At 41.3% G+C, this 25813-nt stretch overlaps 1 protein-coding gene across 1 annotated transcript in view; it reads left to right on the plus strand.

The window, feature by feature from the left end:
- PPIP5K2 (diphosphoinositol pentakisphosphate kinase 2) overlaps positions 1 to 25813 on the plus strand; it is a 466186-nt gene that overhangs the window by 69214 nt on the left and 371159 nt on the right.

The raw sequence follows: 25813 nt of genomic DNA on the forward strand, positions 1-25813 counted from the left end.
AAAGGGATCGGAACACAGGTCAGTGTGCACTTGTATGTTAAAAAGTCCAAAAGTCCAGCAGTGCACTTTTCCTGGTGTTTTACGGCCATTCCTACTAAGTTATACATACATAATCTAGGATCACCAGAGAGTGAGAAGCAGAGAGTAGAGGGAGAGAAAGAGGAGGGGGGGGATTGTGGGGTTCGTTTGTGCAAATCTCATGAAGATTAGGTGGGGGGGAAAGGTAAGTATGAGGGAGGAAAAGGAGGAAGGATGGGGGAGGGGGGGGTCAGTGGATGGATCAGAGGTCTGTGCAGTAGTCAAAGTTTCCCTACACTATCCGTTGTCTGTCCGTTGTCTGTGTGTCGCCCAGTTTTCCAACATCATCTCGTGTGTGTCCACAGTCCCATGTTGGATGTGGTGATATCTTTCTAGGTGTAGCAGCGTATCTACTTGTTCTTGCCATTCCTTAAATGTCGGAGTGGTGCTGGATTTCCAATGCCTTGGGATCAGCAATTTGGCTCCATTCAGCATAATCAGTAGTAGTGCTCTACTGGCTTTACTAGGCAATTTGGGCAATGAGAGGTATAGTAATGTTTTTGGGCTGTTCTGCAGTGGTTTCCCCAGGACTAGTTCCATGTGATTAAGGACGCCAACCCAATAATCATCTAGCTTGGGGCATTCCCACCATATGTGTGTTGGTGTGCCAGCTGCGCCACAGTCCCTCCAGCATTTGCCTGAGGCCTGTTTATAAATCTTCTGTAGCCTGCTGGGCGTGAGGTACCACCTTGCTAGGCATTTGAAACTGGATTCCTGCACTCTCATGGAGATTGAGGCTGACTTGGTCACTAAAAAGGCGTTCTGCCAGTCCCCATGGTCAATCTCAGTTTGCCATTCCTTTTCCCACATTTTCGTGTAGGAAGGGAGTGTCTGGGCGTCATCTGACAGTAGCAGTTTATAGAGTAGTGAGATTGCATGAGCAGTCGGTGAGTCCTTCAGGCACAAGGTCTCGAAGGTGGTGGGCGCTCTGGTTAAACAAGGTCTGTGTTTATGTGTCACAATGTAGTGGTTTAACCGCATGTGCGAGTACCAGCTCATCCCCAAAAGAGGATGATCCTTCAGGATGTCCGCTAATGTCTTGAGCTTGTGTCCGTCTGTCAGTGACTTGATGACGTAGTTATTTAAGGGTGTGTCAGCGGTGGCTCTATTATCAGGGTAATTCCATGGTAATGCAGCATTGTGATAAGTAGGGGTTAGTGGGGAATGTTTGGTTGTTATATGCGTTGTAGTGTTTATTATCTTGTCCCAGGTGGAATAGAAATCTGCCAGGAGGGGATACGTTTTTGTGGCTGTGTGCCTATCCTTTTCTAGTAGCCAGGCACCTAGGCCTGCATTGGTTGTGTCTAAAATATCGCAGTCCAGTCGTATCCATTCTTTGTTGGGGTCATTTGAGCACCAGTCCAGCAATCTACCCAGTGTGATTGCTTGTTTATATGTTAGTATGTTTGGGACCCCCAAGCCCCCCCTGTCCCTAGGTAAGTACAGAGTTCTCTTGGCTACCCTTGGTCTGATCCCTCCCCAGATATATTGTTCGATTAAATTTTGCATTTTTTGTAGAAAGTTCCTTGGAAGGGGAATTGGTGTTGTTTGGAGGATATAAAGCAGTCGGGGTAACACGTTCATTTTGACGACATTTATTCGTCCTAGCCAAGAGATGGATTTATTCTTCCATCTAGACAGATCTGCCATCAGCGTGGTTTCTAAGCTCTTGTAATTTTCTCGGAATACAGTCTGAGCATCCGGGGAGATGTATATCCCCAGATACTTCAGACTGTCTCGTTTGAGTCTCAGGGGGCAGGCACCTAATGTTGTAGTCAAGTCTTCTATGTTGTATGTGATGTTCAATATTTCTGATTTGGCTACGTTAAGGTGGAAGTTAGATAGTTGTCCGTACTCACTAAAGGTGTCTATTACCCTAGGGAGGGAAGTCTCTATGTCAGTAAGTGTCAATAGGACGTCGTCGGCGTATAGAGCCAACTTGTGTATGTTTGATTTAGTTTTAATTCCCGAGATCTGGGGGTCTTCTCTAATTTTCTGCGCCAATGCCTCAATTGAAATAGCAAAGAGAATCGGCGAAAGTGGGCATCCCTGCCTGGTCCCATTTCTAATATGAAATCTGTCTGATAGGAGGCCATTAACTTTTACCCTAGCGGAGGGATTTTCATAGAGAGTAAAAATCTGTTTAATGAAGGTATCACTAAACTTCATTCTAGCTAGTACCGCTTTTAGGAAGGACCAGTGTACCCGGTCGAACGCTTTTTCAGCGTCCGTCGAGACCAGTATAAGGGGTGTATGCTGATGCTGCGCGTGCGATACGAGCTGTAACACTTTCAGTGTGTTGTCGCGCGCCTCTCTCCCGGGTACGAAACCCACTTGGTCTGGGTGTATCAGCGTGGGCAAGATCCGATTGATTCTGTTAGCTAATACCTTTGCGTAGATTTTTACATCCACGTTAAGGAGCGAGATCGGGCGGAAGTTCTCTGGTCTATCCGGGGTCTTACCCTGTTTGGGGAGGACAGTGATGTTTGCCTCAAGCATCTGTTCTGTGAAGCCACCCTCTTTTAACAGTGAATTAAACAGGAGTGTGAGAGGGGTTAGTAAGTGATGTATGAAGTCTTTGTAGTATTTTACCCCCAGTCCGTCGGGCCCGGGGCTCTTTCCATTTGGCATGCTCTTGATGGCTAGTTTAACCTCGTCAGCTGTTATCGGTCTGTCAAGTTGCTCCGAGTCCTTATGAGAGAGTGTGGGAAGTTGTATGTCTCTTAGGTATGTGTCTATGTTTGATTGTGTGCTTTTGTTCGTGATGTTGTACAGTGTCTCATAATATCGTCGGAATGTCTCGGCTATTTTCTCACTCTCTTTTTGAATATGCCCCGATGCGTCTGTTAACGAGTATATGTGTGTGCTTAATTGTTTGCGCTTCAGCGCCTTAGCTAGAGAGGAGCCTATTCTGTCATTCATCTCAAAGTATTTTTGTTGAAGCATTGATGCCCTTCTCTGGTATTCTTTGATAAGGTGGTTATTCAAATCAGTCTTTACTGTGTTTAGGGATTTTAAGATGGTGGTAGATGAGGGGTTCTTTTTTAGTTCAGTTTCCCAATAACGTATCTGAGATAGGGACGAGTTTAAAAATTGTCTGTTTTGTTTGGTTTCTGTGGCTTTAAGCCTTATGAATTCGCCCCTCGCCACACATTTGTGTGCTTCCCAAGTCGTGGAAGTAGGTAGGGCGTCCAAAGGGTTTTCCTTAAAGTAGTGTCGTAGGGTTGTGTCAATTGCCAGTTTGTGCAAAGGATTATCTAACGTGTGTTCGTCGAGTCTCCACTTATATGGCTTTATGGGTACGTTTGGCCACTCAAATGTGCATTGCACGGGTGCATGATCTGACCAGGTGATTGGCAGTATATCAGCTTTGTTGACCAAAGAAAGGCCTAATTGGTCAGTAATGAGGTAGTCAATTCTGGTGTAGACATGATGTGGGTGGGAGAAGAAGGTGTAGTCTCTGGTGTCTGGGTGTAATGACCTCCATATGTCGTGTAGTTTTAGTGAGCGAAGTTGCGAATTGACAGTTTTGATTACTCTGTGTGGGATATTAGTTTTCCCTGATGAGGTGTCGTGGGAAGGGACCAATGGTTGGTTAAAGTCGCCTGCTAGAACTAGTATACCCCTTGTATGTTCCAATATTAATTGTGTCAGCTGTTTGAATGTGGTGTGCTGACCCTGGTTTGGTAGATAGACGTTGGCTATTGTGATGTAAGAGCCGAACAGTGTTCCCACCAGTATGCTCCGTTGGGGTCTTTAAGAACCTGGGTTGGTTGGAAAGGGATTGTATTCTTAACGAAAATGCCCACTCCGCCTTTCTTTGAGCAGCCCGAAGCGAGGTAAGAGGTGTTATATCTATGTGAGATGTATCTGGGTTCCCTCCCTTTTTTGAAATGTGTCTCTTGGATACAGATAATTTCCCCTCCAGCCCTATGTAACTGTGTGAAAGCAATTGATCTCTTTTCAGGGCTATTGAGCCCTTTTGCATTAATTGTTATGAATTTAATAGGGTGCGGCTGCATGTTGCTGAGTTATAATGGGTCTAATTGGGTAGTGTCAGGGCACAACAAGTATTTGCTATCTATCTGTTTATGTGCGGGTGTGCCGGGGGCTGGACAAAGTCTGGCTACTTTACGCGCCCTACTCTTTTGTAAGTCTGTGGGGTGTGTAGTTTCTAGGTCTCTCTGCTTTGATGTGCAATGGTAGGAGGAAGGTGGGTTGGAGATAGGAGTGGGGGAGGGTAGGAAGGGAGGAGGGGGGGTTTAGAAGGGATGGGGGAGAATAAAGTTGCAAACAGTTATAATATACTTACAATTCGGCTACTCTGCCGTGAGAGCTAATGTTAGATAGGTATATTTAACTCTAAAGGTCTATACAAACAGTGATCAATGACAATGAATAACTAGACAAGTAGGGTAATATCCCCGTCAATAAACCCAGCATTTGAAAAAGTAAACTTTAAGAGTAACATTACATTATATCACATACGACCTGTCGCCTGGATTCAGGAGCTGGTCCCTGACCTGGGCTGTAGGAGCGAGCAGTCCATTTGTTGATGTGGTTCTTCCACATCATCAGCAACAGTCACTAGCGAGGGGTGTTTTTGGGAGCCCCGCTCAACAGAGGTTGTGGGTGTAGATCTCATCCGGCTCCCCAAAGGAAGCCTCGAGGCTGTGCCATCTTTTGTTGAGGCATCTGTCTGGATGTGTATCTGCAGGGCCTCACAAAAGTGAGGTAAGTCATCTTGGGTTTTGTAGATAGCTGTGGTGTTGCCTTTGGTGGCGATGATGCTGACTGGGAATCCCCAGCGGTAGGCGATCTTCCTCTCTCTGAGCACTGATGTTATATGGTTCAGGTCCCTCCGTTTCTGGAGTGTTGTAGGGCTCAGATCTGTAAAGATCTGGATGCGGATGCCTGCATGTGTGAAGTCTGGTTTCTGTCTTGAGTGTTTTAGAATGTCTTCCTTGTCTTTGAAATGCAGTAGCTTTAGGATTACATCTCTGGGAGGTGCTTTAGGTGGTGGCTTTGCCCTGAGGGCTCTGTGTGCTCTTTCAATAGCTACCTCTGGAGCATTTTCATCACCTTTTAACGTGCGGAACAAAGCTTGTAGGCAACCCTCCAGGGCTCCTGGGTGAATAGATTCCGGAATTCCCCGCACTCTCAGGTTGTTCCTCCTGCCCCTGTTGTCAAGGTCTTCAACCTTCTCTAGCAGATTGTATATGGTTTCTTCTTGATCATAGAGGAGGCGGGACATATGAGTGATGTCATTACTGGTTGTATTGTGATTTTCTTCTAAATTGGTAACTCTCTGCGTCACCCTTGTTAAGTCCCTTTTGAGGTCACCATACCAGCCCTTTACTTCAGTGAGCATCTCTTTGAAATCATCTTTGGTGCATAAAGATTTTAGATCTTCTTTAGTGATTGATGAATTATTGGCAGGAGCAGGGTCAGGGTTAGCAACCTGGGCCCCAGGCTGGGGGTTGGGTGCGATCATGGTGCTGTCAGAGATGTGTTGAGCTTGTTTTGAAGTGGATTCAGGCTGTTTTAGGAACTGCTGCATAGTTCTAGGTTGTAAGACATTATCCAGCTTGGCTGTTTTTTTCCCTGGCATATTTATATGGGATGGTGGGGGTTGGTGCAGGTGATGAGAGTGTGCCCTTTTTGAGTTATTATGGGCTAGAGGTATAGGTAAAAGTTCAAATATGTTTAGGTTGAGGCTTGGACTGGTTCCCTCTATATACTGCCAAAAGTTGTAATCAAGTGATCTGCTCCTACAGCAGTGCAGCACTGAGACTTTCCAGGAGTTGTGGCTGTCTTGGGAGTGAAGGATGGTGCTGCTTATTGTGATAAGAAAATGTAACCCTAATGTGTGTGCAGCGTGAGAGCTTCACAGAGGTTGTTGTGAGTTGTGTGATGCAAGCCCCATATACTGATCTGGTTACTGGCGGTAGTTTTATGATGTGACTTTATAGTGCCTGCTGTCTCACAGCTTATCTGAATGTGGCGGGGTTGCCCTTTCTCCCGCTGCAGATGTTTAACTATGTATTCCCCTGGGAGGTGTCTGCTCGCCTAGCCCCCCTGTGTTGCGATGGGTGGCCAAGCAGCAGAGCGGCAAATAGCCTGGGATGTCAATTTTCGCGTCCCCCACTGTGGATTGTCTCACCTCGTGGCTATGAAGCGTGCACTGCGCCCTGAAGGCGCTCCAATCTTGTGAGGCGGTAAAAGACTGTGATCGCGGCAGCGATTGTAGAAGGCCGTTGGTGGGGAACAGCGGCTGCTAGGTCCGTGTGTAGCTTCTTATCTGATCGGGCCCGGCCCTGACGTTAATAAGGCCCGGGAGCGCGATGTCTTCTCCCTCAGGTCCGTGCGGCGCCTGATGATATGAGCGCGCACGGTCTGACTGTAAGGGGTTTGCAGCCGTTGTAGTGTTGCTCCAGGGTCAGGGGACCATCACCATTGCGGTTAAGGGTTCATAGAGGCTGAGGTCGTGGATGGCTGCTGGGTTTAGAGACTTAGGGCCTAGGAGCTATTTCTTCACGCAGCCATTTCCCAGAACGGCCAAGCTCCGCCCCCCTTATTTTTCTTTTTTAAATAGATTGTTAACCCTAGATTGTTTATCATTTTTCTTAGGCTTCCCCTTTAAGCTGATGCCAAAAATAGATGCCATAAATAGATGTACTTTATGGTGCTACTTGTAAATAAAGTAATGGGGATATACAGGTGTCAGACTAAATAATAGTACAAAAAATAATGATAATAAATAAACTAAGCCATTTGTCCTGTACATGCGTGTCAATATAGGACCCTGATGTATCTATACTATTGGATAGATGATGGTGAAAAATACCCTTCAAAACATAAACGCAATGTAATATATAATCATCCGTTCATGGTGCAGGAATAAATCAGGAGTAGGTTATGTGAGGTAGTGCATATATTGAAGATGGGCTATCCCATCGTGGGAGTGCTACCAAAGTGACCAAACAATTACAAAACAACAAAAAGTATTGGTGCACATCCAACCACTTAAGTCCACTCTTTCACGGCATATTTGTATATGCTTCTGTCTGCCAAATATACTTACATAGCTTCTAATAAGATTGGGATAAACATCTCGCAATAATATTGGCTTATATTTGAGCTGCAAAACCAAATATACTTCTATCTGCTAAATATACTTACATAGTTCAAATAAAATTGGGATTAACATCTTGCAACAATATTGACTTATATTTATGCTGCAAACATTTTTTTGCTGTAAAAAATGCCTTTAAATGAAATGGGATCTTAGTCACACAATATGATCATATTCTGCTAAGCCAGTCACCACTTACAAGGTGTCCCATATTAGACTGGTCCTAACACTTACCAGTTTCCACACTGCAGCAAGTCATGTCTACACAGTGTGAAGCTTTCTAGCTTATTGAGTATATTAATCTGGAACACACCTGGGCTGGGTGGCGTGCATTAACCAAAGGGGAGGGATTTGGTCATCTCCCTCTTTAAGAGATACAACAAAGGTTTTTTTTTGGTTAAGCACACCACAAAAGGACTGTTTAATCTTAACACACATATTGTGTGAGTGCTACCAAAGTGACCAAAACAATTACAAAACATATACAAAATATATATATATATACAGCCACCATTCAGCAGCTAGAACCTGAACCTATGTTCTTTTCTGCTTCTGAGCTTACCTAGATAAACCTTTCAGCAAAAGATAACAAGAGAAGGAAGCAAATTAAATAGAAGTAAATTAGAAAGTTGTTTAAAATTGTATTCTCTATCTGAATCATGAAAGAAAATTTTTGGGTTTCATGTCCCTTTAATCACTTTGTATCCCTTTAGAAACAGTACTTCTTTTACCGACCCTTTAGTTTGGAAGTTAGTTTCCTTTCATAGAGGGGCCTTTTGGAATCAGGTTATTTTGGTCAGCTATCTATAGTTCTGATGTTGCTGCTGCTTTTATCTGGTTTAATAGTCTCTCTGAACAGTTGTGCTAATGATACCGCTAGTGAAGAGTTTTGAATCTTTTGAGTTGGCTTTTATGAGTTTATTCTTTTGTGATGCTGTATTTGACATCATTTAGTTTATTGCCAAGACTGTCTTTGACCGTTCTTTTCATAAGTTCCTTATCTTTAAATTTTGGTCTTTTATTTGTATATATAGTTCTAGACTTTTATCTATTTTCTTTCCAAGGAATGAAGTTGTTTATTTTTATTGTTTATGGAGGTAAGAGAGCTTTTCTTCATCAGGACTAGAAGTCCTGAGGTCTATCTAAAGCTTCTAGGTGATTTTGTTACTTTCATCAGATCAAGGAACAGGAATCTGACTTCTCTTCTCATAAATAAGTTTACTCTGGCTCCGCTGGGAACTAAGTTCTAACTGGAGGATGCCTAATCTGGGCAAAGAATCTTTTCTTTATTCCAGTTTGCATTAAAGGGATAGAAAACCCCAAAATTGTATTTTATGATTTAGATAGAACATACAATTTTAAACAACTTTCCAATTTAATTCTATTATCAAATTTTCTTCATTTTTTTTGTTATCCATTGCTGAAGGGACAGCATTGCACTACTGACAGGAAGTTGAAACTATCTATTTAGCCAATCACAAGAGACAAATGTGTGCAGGCACCAATTAGCAGCAGCTCCCACTAGTGTATGATATGTGCATTTAAAAGCACATTTAAAAATAGAAGTGAATTTAAAAGTGTCTTAAAATGACATGCTCTATCTAAATCATGCAAGTTTAATTTTGACTTTCCTATCCTTTTAATGTATGGCTCCAAATCCAGGGGCACTGGTCGTGGCAGATTGTGCCTTTTTCAGGAAGCTTGGTTTGAGTCTGTTCCTGTTCCCCTGGGTTACAAATATAGTTTACAAGGGTTATTGATTCAGTTTTACCTCCCTGTTGAAGGTTTATTCTGTCCTATATGCCATAGTATCCTTTAAAGGGTCGTCTTTTTTTTTTTTTTTTTTTTCTTCTATCACTTTCGGTTCTAGAAGCTATGGGAGTGATTGTTCGTGTTCCATTATTGGAACAGGGAATGGAATGTTATTCATTCTCTTCATTGTTACTTAGAAGTGGGTAATTCAGATTAGTTTTAGATTTGAAAGCTCTGAATAAATTAGTCAGAGTTAATTCTTTCTGAATAGAGTCTATTCAGACTATTATGTCTTTTCTTTAGCAAAGTTAGTTTATGTCCACTGTAGTTTCTAAGGATGCTTGATTTCATGTTCCAATTTTCAGGGAACATTATCAGGCATTTTTTAGTTTTATGCACTAATATTTGGTCTGGCTGTAGCTCCAAGAACTTTCTCAAAGTTCTGGGTACCCTCCTGTCTGTATTCAGAACTCAAGATATAGCAGTGTTTTTCTCATCTGAATGATCATTTTGGTTGCAGTTTTATTTATTTATTTATTTATTTATTTATTTTATTAGCAGCAACTATTTAGACTGTTATTGTTTCTTCATCAACATGGTGGAAATTCATTTTGCCAAAGATTTATTTGCCTCCTTAGATAAAGATTTTTTTCTCCAACATAGGTGTGTCCGGTCCACGGCGTCATCCTTACTTGTGGGATATTCTCTTCCCCAACAGGAAATGGCAAAGAGCCCAGCAAAGCTGGTCACATGATCCCTCCTAGGCTCCGCCTTCCCCAGTCATTCTCTTTGCCGTTGTACAGGCAACATCTCCACGGAGATGGCTTAGAGTTTTTTGGTGTTTAAATGTAGTTTTTATTCTTCAATCAAGAGTTTGTTATTTTAAAATAGTGCTGGTATGTACTATTTACTCTGAAACAGGAAAGAGATGAAGATTTCTGTTTGTAAGAGGAAAATGATTTTAGCAACCGTTACTAAAATCGATGGCTGTTTCCACACAGGACTGTTGAGAGGAATTAACTTCAGTTGGGGGAAACAGTGAGCAGACTTTTGCTGCTTGAGGTATGACACATTTCTAACAAGACTCGGTAATGCTGGAAGCTGTCATTTTCCCTATGGGAACCGGTAAGCCATTTTCTTTGTTTAAGTAAAAGAATAAAGGGCTTCATTAGGGCTTAAAAAACTGGTAGACATTTTTCTGGGCTAAAACGATTACTTTACTAAGTATATTTGGCAGATTATTACTTTTAATAGTTGTTAAATCTTGGGGATTGTTTTAATAAAAACGGCAGGCACTGTATTGGACACCTTTTTCACTGGGGGCCTTTTCTAGTCATAGACAGAGCCTCATTTTCGCGCCTCTAATGCGCAGTTGTTTTTGGAAAGCATGGCATGCAGATGCATGTGTGAGGAGCTAAGAACCACTGAAAAAGCTTATAGAAGGCATCATTTGGTATCGTATTCCCCTCTGGGCTTGGTTGGGTCTCAGCAAAGCAGATACCTGGGACTGTATAGGGGTTAAATGTAAAAACGGCTCCGGTTCCGTTATTTTAAGGGTTAAAGCTTTCAAATTTGGTGTGCAATACTTTTAAGGCTTTAAGTTACTGTGGTGAAATTTTGGTGAAATTTGAACAATTCCTTCATACTTTTTCACATATTCAGTAATAAAGTGTGTTCAGTTTAAAATTTAAAGGGACAGTAACGGTTTTATTGTAAAACGTTTTTTGTGCTTTGTTAACAAGTTTAAGCCTGTTTAACATGTCTGAACCATCAGATAACGATGTTCTATATGTATGAAAGCCAATGTGTCTCCCCATTTAAATATATGTGATATATTTGTGTCATAATGTCCAAACAAAGTAGGGATAATAATGCCATAGATATGATATTGCCCAAGATGATTCCTCTAATGAGGGGAGTAAGCATGGTACTGCATCATCCCCTTCTGTGTCTACACCAGTTTTGCCCACACAAGAGGCCCCTAGTACATCTAGTGCGCCAATACTTATTACCATACAACAATTAATGGCTGTAATGGATAATTCTATTGCATGCATTTTTTTCCAAAATGCCTACTTATCAGAGAAAGCGTGATTGCTCTGTTTTAAACACTGAGGAGCAAGAGGACGCTGATGATATCTTTTCTGACATACCCTCACACCTATCTGAAGGGGCCAGGAGGGAGGTTTTGTCTGAGGGAGAAATTTCAGATTCAGGGAAAATTTCTCAACAAGCAGAACCTGATATTGTAACTTTTAAATTTAAATTTCAACATCTCCACGCACTACTTAAGGAGGTATTATCTACTCTGGATGATTGTGACAATTTGGTCATTCCAGAGAAATTAGGTAAGATGGACAAGTTCCTAGAGGTTCCGGTGCCCCCCGATGTTTTTCCTATACCCAAGCGGGTGGCGGACATAGTAAATAAGGAGTGGGAAAGGCCCGGCATACCCTTTGTCCTCCCCCTATATTTAAGAAATTAGTTTCCTATAGTCGACCCCAGAAAGGACTTATAGCATACAGTCCCCAATGTCGAGGGGGCGGTTTCTACTCTAAACAAACGCACTTCTATTCCTATAGAAGATAGTTGTGCTTTCAAGATCCTATGGATTAAAGGTTAGAGGGTTTGCTTAAAAAGATGTTTGTTCAGCAAGGTTACCTTCTACAACCAATTTCATGCATTGTTCCTGTCACTACAGCTGCGTGTTTCTGGTTCGAAGAACTAGAAAAGTCGCTTAATAAAGAATCTTCGTACGAGGAGGTTTTGGACAGAGTTCAAGCTCTTAAATTGGCTAACTCTTTTTTATTTTAGATGCCGCTTTGCAATTAGCTAGATTAGCGGCGAATAATTCAGGGTTTGCTATTGTGGCGCGCAGAGCGCTTTTGCTTAACATCCCTTTCAAGGGTAAAACACTGTTTGGCCCTGACTTGAAAGAGATTATTTCAGACATCACTGGGGGAAAGGGCCACGCCCTCCCACGGATAGGTCTTTTAAGGCTAAAAATAAGCCAAATTTTCGTCCCTTTCGCAGAAACGGACCAGCCTCAAATTCTACACCCTCTAAGCAAGAGGGTAATACTTCTCAAACCAAGCCAGCCTGGAGGCCGATGCAAGGCTGGAACAAGGGTAAGCAGGCCAAGTCACCTGCCACTGCTACCAAAACAGCATGAAGTGTTGGCCCCCGATCTGGGAAGGATCTGGTGGGGGGCAGACTTTCTCTCTTTGCTCAGGTTGGGGCAAGAGATGTTCAGGATCCTTGGGCGCTAGAAATAGTTTCTCAAGGTTATCTCCTGGAATTCAGGGAACTACTCCCAAGGGGAAGGTTCCACGGGTCTCAATTATCTTCGAACAGGCATTCTTACACTGTGTAGAAGACCTGTTAAGCATGGGAGTGATTCATCCTGTTCCATTAGGAGAACAAGGGATGGGTTTTTACTCCAACCTGTTCATAATTCCCAAATAAGAGGGAACATTCAGACCTATTTTAGATCTCAAGATTCTAAACAAGTTTCTAAGGGTTTCATCATTCAAAAGGGAAACCATTCGAACGATCCTTTCTACCATCCAGGAAGGTCAATTCATGACCACGGTTGACTTAAAGGATGCGTACCTACGTATTCCTATCCACAAGGAACATTTTCGGTTCCTAAGGTTCGCCTTTCTGGACAAGCATTACCTGTGGCACTTCCATTCGGATTAGCCACTGCTCCAAGGATTTTCACAAGGGTACTAGGGTCCCTTCTAGCGGTGCTAAGACCAAGGGGCATTGCAGTAGTACCTTACTTGGACGACATCCTGATTCAGGTGTCGTCTCTGTCAAAAGCAAGGGCTCATACGGACATTGTCCTAGCCTTTCTCAGATCTCACAGGTGGAAAGTGAACATAGAAAAAAGTTCTCTGTCCCCGTCAACAAGAGTTCCCTTCTTGGGAACAATAATAGTTTCCTTAGAAATGAAGGTTTTTCTGACAGAGGCCAGAAAATCTAAACTTCTAAGCTCTTGTCAGGTACTTCATTCTGTTCTTATTCCTTCCATTGCGCAGTCCATGGAAGTAATAGGGTTGATGGTTGCGGCAATGGACATAGTTCCTTTTGCACGAATTCATCTAAGACCATTGCACCTGGGCATGCTCAGACAGTGGAATGGGGATTATACAGTCTTGTCTCCGACGATACAAGTAGATCAAATAACCAGAGATTCACTCCGTTGGTGGCTGTCCCTGGACAACCTGTCACAGGGAATGAGCTTCCGCAGACCAGAATAGGTCATTGTCACGACCGACGCCAGTCTGGTGGGCTGGGGCGCGGTCTGGGAACCCCTGAAAACTCAGGGTCTATGGTTTCGGGAAGACTCTCTTCTCCCGATAAACATAATGGAACTGAGAGCGATATTCAATGCTCTCAAGGCTTGGCCTAGACTAGCAAAGGCCAAATTCATAAGGTTTCAATCAGTCATCATGACGACTGTTACATATATCAACCATCAGGGGGTAACAAGGAGTTCCCTGGCGATGGAGGAGCATCCGGGGGAGTGGGAACTCCATCTGGAAATCTTTGCCCAAATAACTCAATTATGGGGCATTCCAGACTTGGTTCTGATGGCCTCTCGTCAGAACTTCATGGTCCCTTGTTACGGGTCCAAATCCAGGGATCCCAAGGCGACTCTATTGGATACAATAGTAGCACCTTGGATCTTCAACCTAGCTTATGTATTCCCACCGTTTCCTCTCTTTCCCAGGCTGGTAGCCAGGATCAATCTGGAGAGGGCTTCGGTGACCTTGATAGTTCCTGTGTGGCCACGCAGGACTTGGTATGCAGACCTGGTGAATATGTCATCGGCTCCACCATGGAAGCTACCTTTGAGACAGGACCTTCTTATTCAGGGTCCATTTGAACATCCGAATCTGGTTTTCCTCCAACTGACTGCTTGGAGTTTGAATGCTTGATTTTATCAAAGCGTGGGTTTTCAGATTCTGTAGTAGATACTCTTATTCAGGCTAGAAAGCCTGTAACTAGAAAAATTTACCATAATATATGGAAAAAATATATCTGTTGGTGTGAATCTAAAGGATTCCCATGGAACAAGATAAAAATTCCTAAGATTCTTTCCTTTCTACAAGAAGGTTTGGAGAAAGGATTTTCTGCGAGTTCTCTGAAGGGACAGATCTCTGCTTTATCTGTTTTACTTCACAAAAGGCTGGCGTTTAACGTTTGTTCAGGCTCTGGTTAGAATCAAGCCTGTTTACAGACCTTTGACTCTTCCCTGGAGTCTTAATCTAGTTCTTTCAGTTCTTCAAGGGGTTCCGTTTGAACCCTTACATTCCATAGATATTAAGTTATTATCTTGGAAAGTTTTGTTTTAGGTTGCAATTTCTTCTGCTAGAAGAGTTTCTGAGTTATCTGCTCTGCAGTGTTCTCCGCCCTATCTGGTCCATGCAGATAAGGTGGTTTTTACGTACTGAGCCTGGTTTTCTTCCGAAGGTTGTTTCCAACAAAAATATTAACCAGGAGATAGTTGTACCTTCTTTGTGTCCGAATCCAGTTTCATAGAAGGAACGTTTGTTACACAATTTGGACGTTGTCCGTGCTCTAAAATTCTATTTAGATGCTACAAAGGATTTCAGACAAACATCTTCCTTGTTTGTTGTTTATTCTGGTAAAAGGAGAGGTCAAAAAGCAACTTCTACCTCTCTATCTTTTTGGCTTAAAAGCATCATCAGATTGGCTTATGAGACTGCCGGACGGCAGCCTCCTGAAAGAATCACAGCTCAATCACTAGGGCCGTGGCTTCCACATGGGCCTTTAAGAACGAGGCTTCTGTTGATCAGATATGTAAGGCAGCGACTTGGTCTTCACTGCACACTTTTACCAAATTTTACAAATTTGATACTTTTGCTTCTTCTGATGCTATTTTTGGGAGTAAGGTTTTGCAAACCGTGGTGCCTTCCATCTAGGTGACCTGATTTGCTCCCTCCCATCATCCGTGTCCTAAAGCTTTGGTATTGGTTCCCACAAGTAAGGATGACGCCGTGGACCGGACACACCTATGTTGGAGAAAACAGAATTTATGTTTACCTGATAAATTACTTTCTCCAACGGTGTGTCCGGTCCACGGCCCGCCCTGGTTTTTTAATCAGGTCTGATGATTTATTTTCTTTAACTACAGTCACCACGGTATCATATGATTTCTCCTATGCAAATATTCCTCCTTTACGTCGGTCGAATGACTGGGGAAGGCGGAGCCTAGGAGGGATCATGTGACCAGCTTTGCTGGGCTCTTTGCCATTTCCTGTTGGGGAAGAGAATATCCCACAAGTAAGGATGACGCCGTGGACCGGACACACCGTTGGAGAAAGTAATTTATCAGGTAAACATAAATTCTGTTTTTTTCCTTTTTTTTTATTTTTATATATAGACTTTTTCTTACAGGTCACAGAAGATAGGAGCTGGCTTTAGCTTCAGTCTTCTTCTCTTTTCTATAGTTTCACTTTGTATATAGATATTAGGTTTCTTGTTTGCTCATGAGATCTTTTCAGCTTTGTTTGCTAAACCATTGGGACATGGTTTTCACTTGGCTATCTCTAGAGTTTTTACATCTCAGAAAAAGTCAGTCCTTATCTTGTTGGCTGAATCGTTCGTTTTGTTTTTGTAGGTTGGAGGGCTCTCTGTTGGCACAAGGGGTTTGGGCTCCTTGTGAGGCAAGGTTGCCATTTTAATATTTTAGAACTATTCATTTGCCTCTGGTTGGTAAGGGAGTCTTATCTCTATTTTTTTCAATCAGATAATGCCACAGCTGTGGCCTATATCTGTCATCAAGGGTGAACTCTCAGTTCCTTAGCTATGCAGGAAGTGTCTCAACTTTTTTCGTGCAGAAGTGTTTTCTTCAGTTCTTACTTCAAGAGTGTACAACTGGGAAGCTATTTTTCTTAGTCATCAGTTTCTTATTTCAGTAAAATGGCCTTTTTTCTCCGCGGCTAATCCTCCTGTGTCTAGGTAAGCTTTTTTCATCAACACCTCTAATCTTGTTTGCATAGAGATTGACCGGTTAGTTCTAAGGCATAGCATCTTTTAAGAGTTTGTGGTCAAGACTCTGATTCAGGCTTGTAGCTTGTGACTAGGGAAATTTATCATAAGCATGGTGTTTTTATTATTTTTATTTTCTTGGCAATTCTTTTTAGAATTTTTATGATTTATCATTTATTTTTTTTGCGGGTTGGTTTGGTTAAGGGCCTGTCTGCCAGTTCTTTGAAAAGCAATATTCTGTTTTTTCAAGTTTTGTTCCTTAAAGAGATTGCTATCTTCCTTTATCGTCTAGTTTTTTTTGTGTTTTGACATGTTTTTAGCCTGTTATGCCAATTTCTCCTTGACCTGATTTTGGTCCAGAGGGTTCTGCAGGCTCCTCCTTTGATCCTATGCATTAGATGGATATTTAGCCTTTTCTCTTTTGCCTATCTTCTGCTAGAAGAGTTTCTGCATGATCTGCTCTTTGTCTCTTTTTGTTTTGGATAAGGCATTTTTGAGAACTCTTATTTTTGTTAGAATACTTCATAGAGGCTTCTTCACAATTTGGTTGCTCTCGCAAACTTTTAGTTTGTTTACTTTTCTGATTCTATTCTGCTATAGCCGTGTCTTTGGCTTCTTGGTCGAAGCTTTTGATTCATTCAGTTTGTTTGGAGATGAGCCAGTTTTCACCACAATGTTTCTGTCTCTTCTTGGATTTTTAAGAATGAGGTTTCTGTTGTCCAGTTTTGCTAGGCAGCTCTTTTTATTCCTTGTTTACTTTTTCTAGATGTTTTTTTGCTACCTCTGAGGCAACCTTTGGTAGGTAAATCCTTAAAGGCAGTTGGGTTTATTTCATTTTTTTGGGTTGTGGATAGTTCCTTTGTGAAAAAGATTTTTTTTATTATCTCACCCTTAGTTATCATTACTCATGGACTCCACAACTTGTGTATTAGTTCCCAGGAGTATGAAAGAAAACATAATTTATGCTTACCTGATAAATTAATTTATTATGTGGTGGTAAGAGTCCAAGAGACCCCACCCTGCTATTTTTTATTTATTTTTGCACATCTTTTTTTCCTAACAATTTTTTCCTTGTTTTTTTTCCTACCTTACTTACTTGGCTATATGTGAGAATGACCTGTAAGTTGCGAGGAGTTTTATAGAGCTTTAGAGGTTTGGGAATCTTTGCCTCCTCCTAATTGTCAGGAAGATTAATTCCCAGGAGTAATGGATCATGGACTTTTACCACCATGAAAGAAATGAATTTATCCGAAGCATAAATTATGGTTTTTAGCATTGGTGCTGATGAACTTTAACTTGTTTCCTATTGTGTTTGCTTTAGTGTATGAAAGAACACAGTTATTAAAAAGGAAGTTCAAACGTACTTTTGAATAGAAACTGCAAATAGAAACTTAATCATTCTTCTTCTTTTCGCCAAACATGATTCGGCGTGGAGTAAGTAGCTATTTTATTCTCTGGTTCACAGGAATCTACAGCACAAGTAAAATCAATTTAGTTTTAAATTCTGCTATGGCTGTCTCCCTTCATTATACTGGTGACTCCCATTTAGGTTTTAGGGAAACATTATATTAAATGTTGGCTATGTGTAATAGTTTTAATAAAGCAGAATAAGCAGAAGATCTATTTAAAACAAATATTCATAACTACTTTAGCCATTGAATAGTAACTTTATTGAAAAAATAAAATAAAAACTTGAAAGCTAATCAAATGATGATTGTTCAAACATGATCTATGACTTTCTCTCTTATTGTGAACCAAAGAGCTATCTTCTTTAATATATTGGTAATATATGCTCCATAAAAAACACATTGAGCAGGAGTGCTCAAGCAATTCTCTTATATACTTAAAATCACGTATATAATTGTTCTTTCGACCACGGTATGTACCTGATCTTTTCCTAAGCCTGGAGTTGGCAAAGTTATAACAAACAAAAGGTCTGCCAAGAATATTGAAGAGCTGAACACATGTTCACACTAGGTGCAATCTCATGTGGGCAAACCAAGTTCTAGGCACATGTTATGTCATAACATGTGAGGTCCATAACACCTAAGGCTCACTCTATTAAAATAAACCATTTTTTATCCAAGATGTAGGACATTAACAGCCGTAAGACCCACTTACTGATGAGGATAGTTCCCTTTTCAAGCTGGACAAGCAGCCACTGGTACATGCAGGGTAGAAACTTAACAGTTGTTTTTACTACATCTTTCTATCCTGAAGATGCTTTTGCATTGAAACCTGCATAATAATAAAATAAAATGTAACAAAAATTTTGAAATGTAAATTGTTTGGTTTATTGAGCACTTGAAATGGACATTCTAGTGTAGAAATCAGATGCTGTTAGTGCTTTATTTTTAAAGGGACATTAAACTGCTTGGCACAACTACCCTAGAATGGTTACTGCTCACTGTGTTATTGCATCTCATTCTGTTCCTGCAGCTCTTTTCAAATCTCTTCTCCTGTTTTAATATCTAAAATGTGCCAGATACTCTGAAGCTCTGCCTCTTTGTACTGGGTGCCGCCATCTTGGAGCTCAAGTATTCTTACAGCCTGTGACATAAACAGTGCACACTCACAAATCAGTAATATTGCCTATTTCTTTTGCAAGATGTACCGAGTCCATGGTTTCATCCTTACTTGTGGGATATTATCCTTCCTAACAGGAACTGGCAAAGAGAGCACCTGCAGCAGAGCTGTCTATATAGCTCCCCCCTTAACTCCACCCCCAGTCATTCTTTTTGCCGGCTCTTAGCAGAAAGGGTAAAGTGAAAGAGGTGATAAGCAGTTAGTTTTTATTTTTCTTCAAGCAAAAGAGTTCACTCTCACAAGAGTTCCATTTATGGGAACTCTGATAGTTTCGGTGGACATGAAAATTTTTCTGACAGAGATCAGGAAATCAAAGATTTTATCCATCTGCCGAGCTCTTCGTTCCTCGGCCGTCAGTGGCTTAGTGTATGGAGGTAATCGGTTTAATGGTAGCGGCACTGGACATAGTTCCGTTTGCTCGCTTGCATCTCAGACCACTGCAACTTTGCATGCTCAAACAGTGGAATGGGGATTATGCAGATTTATCCTTTCGGATAAATCTGGACCAAGAGACTAGAGAGTCTCTTCTTTGGTGGTTGTCACAGGATCATCTGTCCAAGGGAATGTGTTTCCGCAGGCCAGCATGGATCATAGACGACGGGCGCCAGCCTGTTGGGCTGGGGTGCAGTCTGGAATTCCCTAAAAGCACAGGGATTGTGGACTCAGGAGGAGGTTCTCCTCCTGATAAATATTCTAGAAATATTCAACGCGCTTCAGGCGTGGCCTCAGTTGGCGTCGGCCAGATTCCTAAGATTTCAGTCGGACAATATCACAACTGTAGCATATATCAATCATCAAGGGGGAACAAAGAGTTCTCTAGCGATGATAGAGGTTTCCAAAATAATTCAATGGGCAGAGACTCACTCTTGCCATCTATCGGCAATCTATATCCCAGGAGTGGAGAACTGGGAAGCGGATTTTCTAAGTCGTCAGACTTTTCATCCGGTGGGGTGGGAACTCCATCCGGAGGTGTTGCACAATTTATTCAGCAATGGGGCACGCCAGAATTGGATCTGATGGCTTCTCGTCAGAATGCCAAACTTCCTTGATACGGGTCCAGGTCAAGGGATCCTCAGGCAGTACTGATAGATGCTCTAGCAGTACCCTGGTCGTTCAACCTGGCTTATGTGTTTCCACCATTTCCTCTCCTTCCTCGTTTGATTGCCAGAATCAAACAGGAGAGAGCTTCTGTGATTTTGATAGCACCTGCGTGGCTAGGCAGGACTTGGTATGCAGACCTGGTGGACATGTCATCTCTTCCACCATGGACTCTGCCACTGAGACAGGACCTTCTGATTCAAGGTCCGTTTTAGCATCCAAATCTAGTTTCTCTGTGACTGACTGCTTGGAGATTGAAAGCTTGATCTTTTCCAAGCGGGGGTTCTCTGAGTCGGTCATAGATACCTTGATTCAGGCTCGAAAGCCTGTCACTAGGAAAATTTATCATAAGATATGGTGTAAATTTATCATAAGATATGCGAATCCAAAGGCTACTCATGGAGTAAGATCAGGATTCCTAGGATTTTGTCCTTTTTCCAAGAAGGATTGGAGAAGGGATTTTCAGCTAGTTCCTTAAAAGGATAGATATCTGCTTTGTCTATTCTATTGCACAAGCGTCTGGCAGATGTCCCAGACGTTCAGGCGTTCTGTCAGGCCTTAGTTAGAATCAAGCCTGTGTTTAAACCTGTGGCTCCGCCATGGAGTTTGAATTTAGTTCTAAAAGTTCTGTTTCTAGTTGCTATCTCTTCAGCTCGAAGAGTTTCTGAACTATCTGCATTACAATGCGACTCGCCTTATCTTGTTTTCCATGCTGATAAGGTGGTTTTGCATACCAAACCTGGGTTCCTCCCTAAGGTTGTTTCTAACAGGAATATCAATCAGGAAATTGTTGTTCCTTCTCTGTGTCCTAATCCTTCTTCTAAGAAGGAACGTCTGTTGCACAACTTGGACATGGCTCATGCTTTGAAGTTTTATTTGCAGGCAACCAAAGATTTTCGTCAAACATCTTCTTTGTTTGTTGTCTATTCTGGAAAGCGTAGAGGTCAAAAGGCTACGGCTACCTCTCTTTCCTTTTGGCTGAAAAGCATCATCCGTTTGGCTTATGAGACTGCTGGACAGCAGCCTCCTGAAAGAATTACAGCTCACTCTACTAGAGCGGTGGCTTCCACATGGGCTTTTAAAAATGATGCTTCTGTTGAACAAATTTGTAAGGCTGCGACTTGGTCTTCGCTTCATACCTTTTCCAAATTTTACAAATTTGATACTTTTGCTTCTTCTGAGGCAATTTTTGGGAGAAAAGTTTTGCAAGCAGTGGTGCCTTCCGTTTAGGTTCCTGTCTTGTCCCTCCCTTCATCCGTGTCCTAAAGCTTTGGTATTGGTATCCCACAAGTAAGGATGAAACCGTGGTACATCTTGCAAAAGAAAACAAAATTTATGCTTACCTGATAAATTTCTTTCTTTTGCGATGTACCGAGTCCACGACCCGCCCTCTCCAAGACAGATAGTATTTTTTATTGAAAACTTCAGTCACCTCTGCACCTTATAGTTTCTCCTTTTTCTTCCTTGGCCTTCGGTCGAATGACTGGGGGGTGGAGTTAAGGGGGGAGCTATATAGACAGGATGAAACCGTGGACTCGGTACATTGCAAAAGAAAGAAATTTGTGGAAAAGGATTTCCTAGGCGCCAAACTTATGAAGGCTAAGGTAATACAATGGTTTATTAAAACATAGGGTACAGTAGTTAAATAAAATACAATGTTAAAAATACAATGTTAAAAATAGCATGGATCCACGCTTGTATAATTTGTATAAAAAGTAAAAAATAAGTAAATAAGCAACTGTTACAGCTTGCACAGTTATAATCAGGAGTCACAACATTACTATTGGGTGTGCTGCAAAATGAAATAATACAATCCTTGGAATGTGCGAGAATTAATAAAACTAATGACAAAAATAGCAATCAAACTTTGTCCAAACGTGTGGATAATATCCAATTGTGTTCAAGTTAAAAACCAAAAAAAGTCTGGAAATAGAATAATCCAAAAAAATCACAACATGAAATCCAAGAGGAATCTGTTGAGGTGCTCCTAAAGATGTGCGTCCAAAAAGTGATAGTGTTGTTGCAGATGTTTGCGCTAGTGTCCAATAGAAAAAATAATAAAAAATAAAAATAAATGGATGTTGGAAGTATCCAATGGAAAAAATAATTAGTTATGAAGTGTCCCTTGGTAATAGTTATACCAGCCTGGGTAGGCAGAAGTGTTAAAGAAAAAGTGCAAATGAGAAAAAATACAGTGCAGCAAAAAAGATAATAAAAACTGTGAGAAGCAAAAACCTGTGAAAAAAAAGATAAAATACAATGTGTAGAAAGTTTACAATTTGTTCCTCCAACTGAAATAAGGCTTACCAGTGCTGTCTACGCGTTTCGGCCCTCTCTAGGCCTTTATCAAGACTCAGTCATTTGTTTTATTAATTCTCGCACATTCCAAGGATTGTATTATTTCATTTTGCAGCACACCCAATAGTAATGTTGTGACTCCTGATTATAACTGTGCAAGCTGTAACAGTTGCTTATTTACTTATTTTTTACTTTTTATACAAATTATACAAGCGTGGATCCATGCTATTTTTAACATTGTATTTTTAACATTGTATTTTATTTAACTACTGTACCCTATGTTTTAATAAACCTTTGTATTACCTTAGCCTTCATAAGTTTGGCGCCTAGGAAATCCTTTTCCACTTATCTCTGTATCTAGGTGATAGCTAGGTATCACCCCCCTGGGCAAATAAGGTATAGTGGGCGCTGGGATTATCTTTGTACTAAAAGAAAGAAATTTATCAGGTAAGCATAAATTTTGTTTTTTTACAGCTGTATAATATGCATAGGGTGCATGATACAGGAGCTGTAACATTTTTTCAGTGGCTGCATTGCTTTCTATTATTGCTGTCATTTTTTGTAAAAATGTAAAGCTCACATCATGTATCATGCACACTAACCTGAAGCACATTATACAGCTGTAGAAAAATGAACATTATTACTGATCTGTCAGTGTGCACAGCTTATTTCACAGACACTGAGAATACCTGAGCTCCAAGATGGCAGCCCCCGGTACATATAGGCGGAGCTTTACTGTCTGACATCTTTTAAGCTATTAAAATAGGAGAACTGGTTTGTAAAGAGCTGCAGGAACAGGGTGAAATGCAATAACATGGTGAGTAGTTACAATTCTTTTGTAGCTGTGCACAGCAGTTTAGTTTCCCTTTAAGAAAATTCCCTTTTCTTTCCGTGGACTCTATTTTAATTAATCAGAATTCCCTTGAAAAGTGCATCTCATAGTGTTTCATAAGGTTTTGAAAACTCCTGTTATAACCTTTTTTATGTCAAGGCTGTCAAATGCCTTTGAATTGTATAAAAAAAGTCCTGCTATAGATTACATGGGAACAATTTGACATTCCCCTATTGATGTCAATGGATCTCATATTCTCAAGTGCGCTAACATGACATGAAATATGAATATTTCACATTCCAATGTTTTTCACATAGCAGAATGTTCTTTTTATTCATAAATACATATTGCTACATATATATGATGGTATTTTGGTACAATATATATCTATACCTATATATCACCTGGTGCACGAAACATGTCTGCATGGGGATCAGCTCACTTGCCTGATTGTTAGAGTCACTGCTGGCTCTGTATAGGACATCCTGGTTTTGTCCTTTTTAACATATGGAATAAAGTTCTTCTTTTTACATACCCTGCTGCCTGGAACTCGACATTATTTGCTCTTTTGAGTACAGTGCTTTTTATAGCACTTTCAGCATCATATTCCTTTCTACCTGAGCGCCTTCTCTACTTTTGCATTCTATACCTATATATACACATGATTATATTTAGGTATAGATATTTACACCCCTCACCTTTTTGTAAATATTTTGTTATATATTTTCATGTGACAACACTGAAGAAATTACACTTTGCTACAATGTAAAGTAATGAGTGTACAGCCTGTATAACAGTGTAAATTTTGCTGTCTCCACACTGCCATAAATGTCTAAACCGTTGGCAACAAAAGTGAGTACACCTCTGAGTGGAAGTGTCCAAATTGGGCCCAAAGTGTCAATATTTTGTGTGGCCACCATTCTTTTCCATCACTGCCTTTTAACCCTCTTGGGCATGGAGTTCACCAGAGCTTCACAGGTTGCCACTTGAGTCCTCTTCCACTCCTCCATAACGACATCATGGAGCTAGTGGATTTTAGAGACCTTGCGCTCCCCCACCTTCTGTTTGAGGTTGCCCCACAGATGCTCAATAGGGTTTCGGTCTGGAAACATGCTTGGCCAGTCCATCACCTTTTACCCTCATCTTCTTTAGCAAGGCAGTGGTCGTCTTGGAGGTGTGTTTGGAGTCATTATCATGTTGGAATTCTGCCCTGCGACCCAGTCTTTGAAGAGAGGGGATCATGCTCTGCTTCAGTATGTCACAGTACATGTTGGCATTTATGGATCCCTCAATGAGCTGTAGCTTCCCAGTGCCGGCAGCACTCATGCAGGCCCAGACCTTTACACTACCACCAACATGCTTGACTGTAGGCAAGACACACTTGTCTTTGTACTCCTCACCTGGTTGCCACCACACACGCTTGGTCTCATCGGACCTCAGCAAACTGTTTGCGGGCTTTCTTGTGCATCATCTTTAGAAGAGGCTTTCTTCTGGGACGACAGCCATGCAGACTATTTTGATACAGTATGTGGCGTATGGTCTGAGCACTGACAGGCTGACCCCCCACCCCTTTAACCTCTGCAGCAATGCTGGCAGCATTCATACGTCTTTCCCAAAGACAACCTCTGGATATGACACTGAGCATGTGCACTCAACTTCTTTGGTCTACCATGGCGAGACCTGTTCTGAGTGGAACCTGTCCTGTGAAACCGCTGTATGGTCTTGCCCACCGTGCTGCAGCTCAGTTTCAATCTTCTTATAGTCTAAGCCATCTTTATGTAGAGCAACAATTCTTTTTTTCAGATCCTCAGAGTTTTATTTGCATGAGGAGCCATGTTGAACTTCCAGTGACTATTATGAGAGAGAGAACCCCAAATTTAACACACCTGCTGCCTATTCACACCTGAGACCTTGTAGCACTAATGAATCACATGACACCGGGGAAAGAAAATGGCTAATTGGGCCCAATTTTTACATTTCCACTTAGGGATATGCTTACTTTTGTTGCCAACGGTTTAGACATTAATGGCTGTGTGTTGAGTTATTTTAAGGGGACAGCAAATTTACACTGTTATACAGGCTGTACACTCACTACTTCACATGAAAAGATATAATAAAATATTTACAAAAATGTGAGGGGTGTACTCACTTTTGTGAGATACTGTATGTATGTACATGTGGTGTATGTGTGTGTGTGTGTGTGTGTGTGTGTGTGTATATATATATATATATATATATATATATATATATATATATATATATACTGTAGTTATTAAAAAAACGTAGAACATCCTGCTATGTGCAGAACATTGGAATATGAACTTTTTAAAGTATAACACTTTATTAGATATGAATATAGCATAAATATGATTTTACATGTTTTCATGTACTTAACTGCAAAGGCCTCGATCGGTTGCAGGCTTGCTCATTTGAGCCTGATATTTAAACTGATATTTATGGAGCAGCCGTTTTAAAATCGCTGCTTCATAAACTCTCTGCCAAACTGGGGTTGGCAGATGAAAATCACCCCAGATGATTGACAAGCCCTACTCTCACTCTACTGGCTGCATGTGGGTAGGGGGGCGGCATTGCGCAATTGTTTCCTCGTGCAATAATAAATATGGGGAGCACATCTACCCCAAGTGCTCGCAAATGGATAAATCTTGACCTATATATAATAGTAGTTACTTATTAGAGAAGGGTTTGGCTCATAACATGTCTATGAATGTTCTTGCACTATGGCAAGTTTTCATGTTTTTTGGGTTTGTGACATTTTTACCATCCCTTAGAAAAATGTTGCTTTATGTGTGGAACAAATGCACTCATGGAAAATCAAGTTCATGGAATAGATCAGATTCTCATTGCACGAGATACTGTTGCCAGCTGTTTAACATTCCTAGTTAAGTGGAGCTGCACAGGCTAAAATAACGAGATAGCAGATACAAGTCAATTTAGGCTTAAATAGGAGACCTTGTACTGGGACAGGGTTGTCATCGCTGCTGCACTGGGAC

Source organism: Bombina bombina, chromosome 2, assembly GCF_027579735.1.
Source record: "Bombina bombina isolate aBomBom1 chromosome 2, aBomBom1.pri, whole genome shotgun sequence".
In the NCBI taxonomy this organism is placed as follows: Eukaryota; Metazoa; Chordata; class Amphibia; order Anura; family Bombinatoridae; genus Bombina; species Bombina bombina.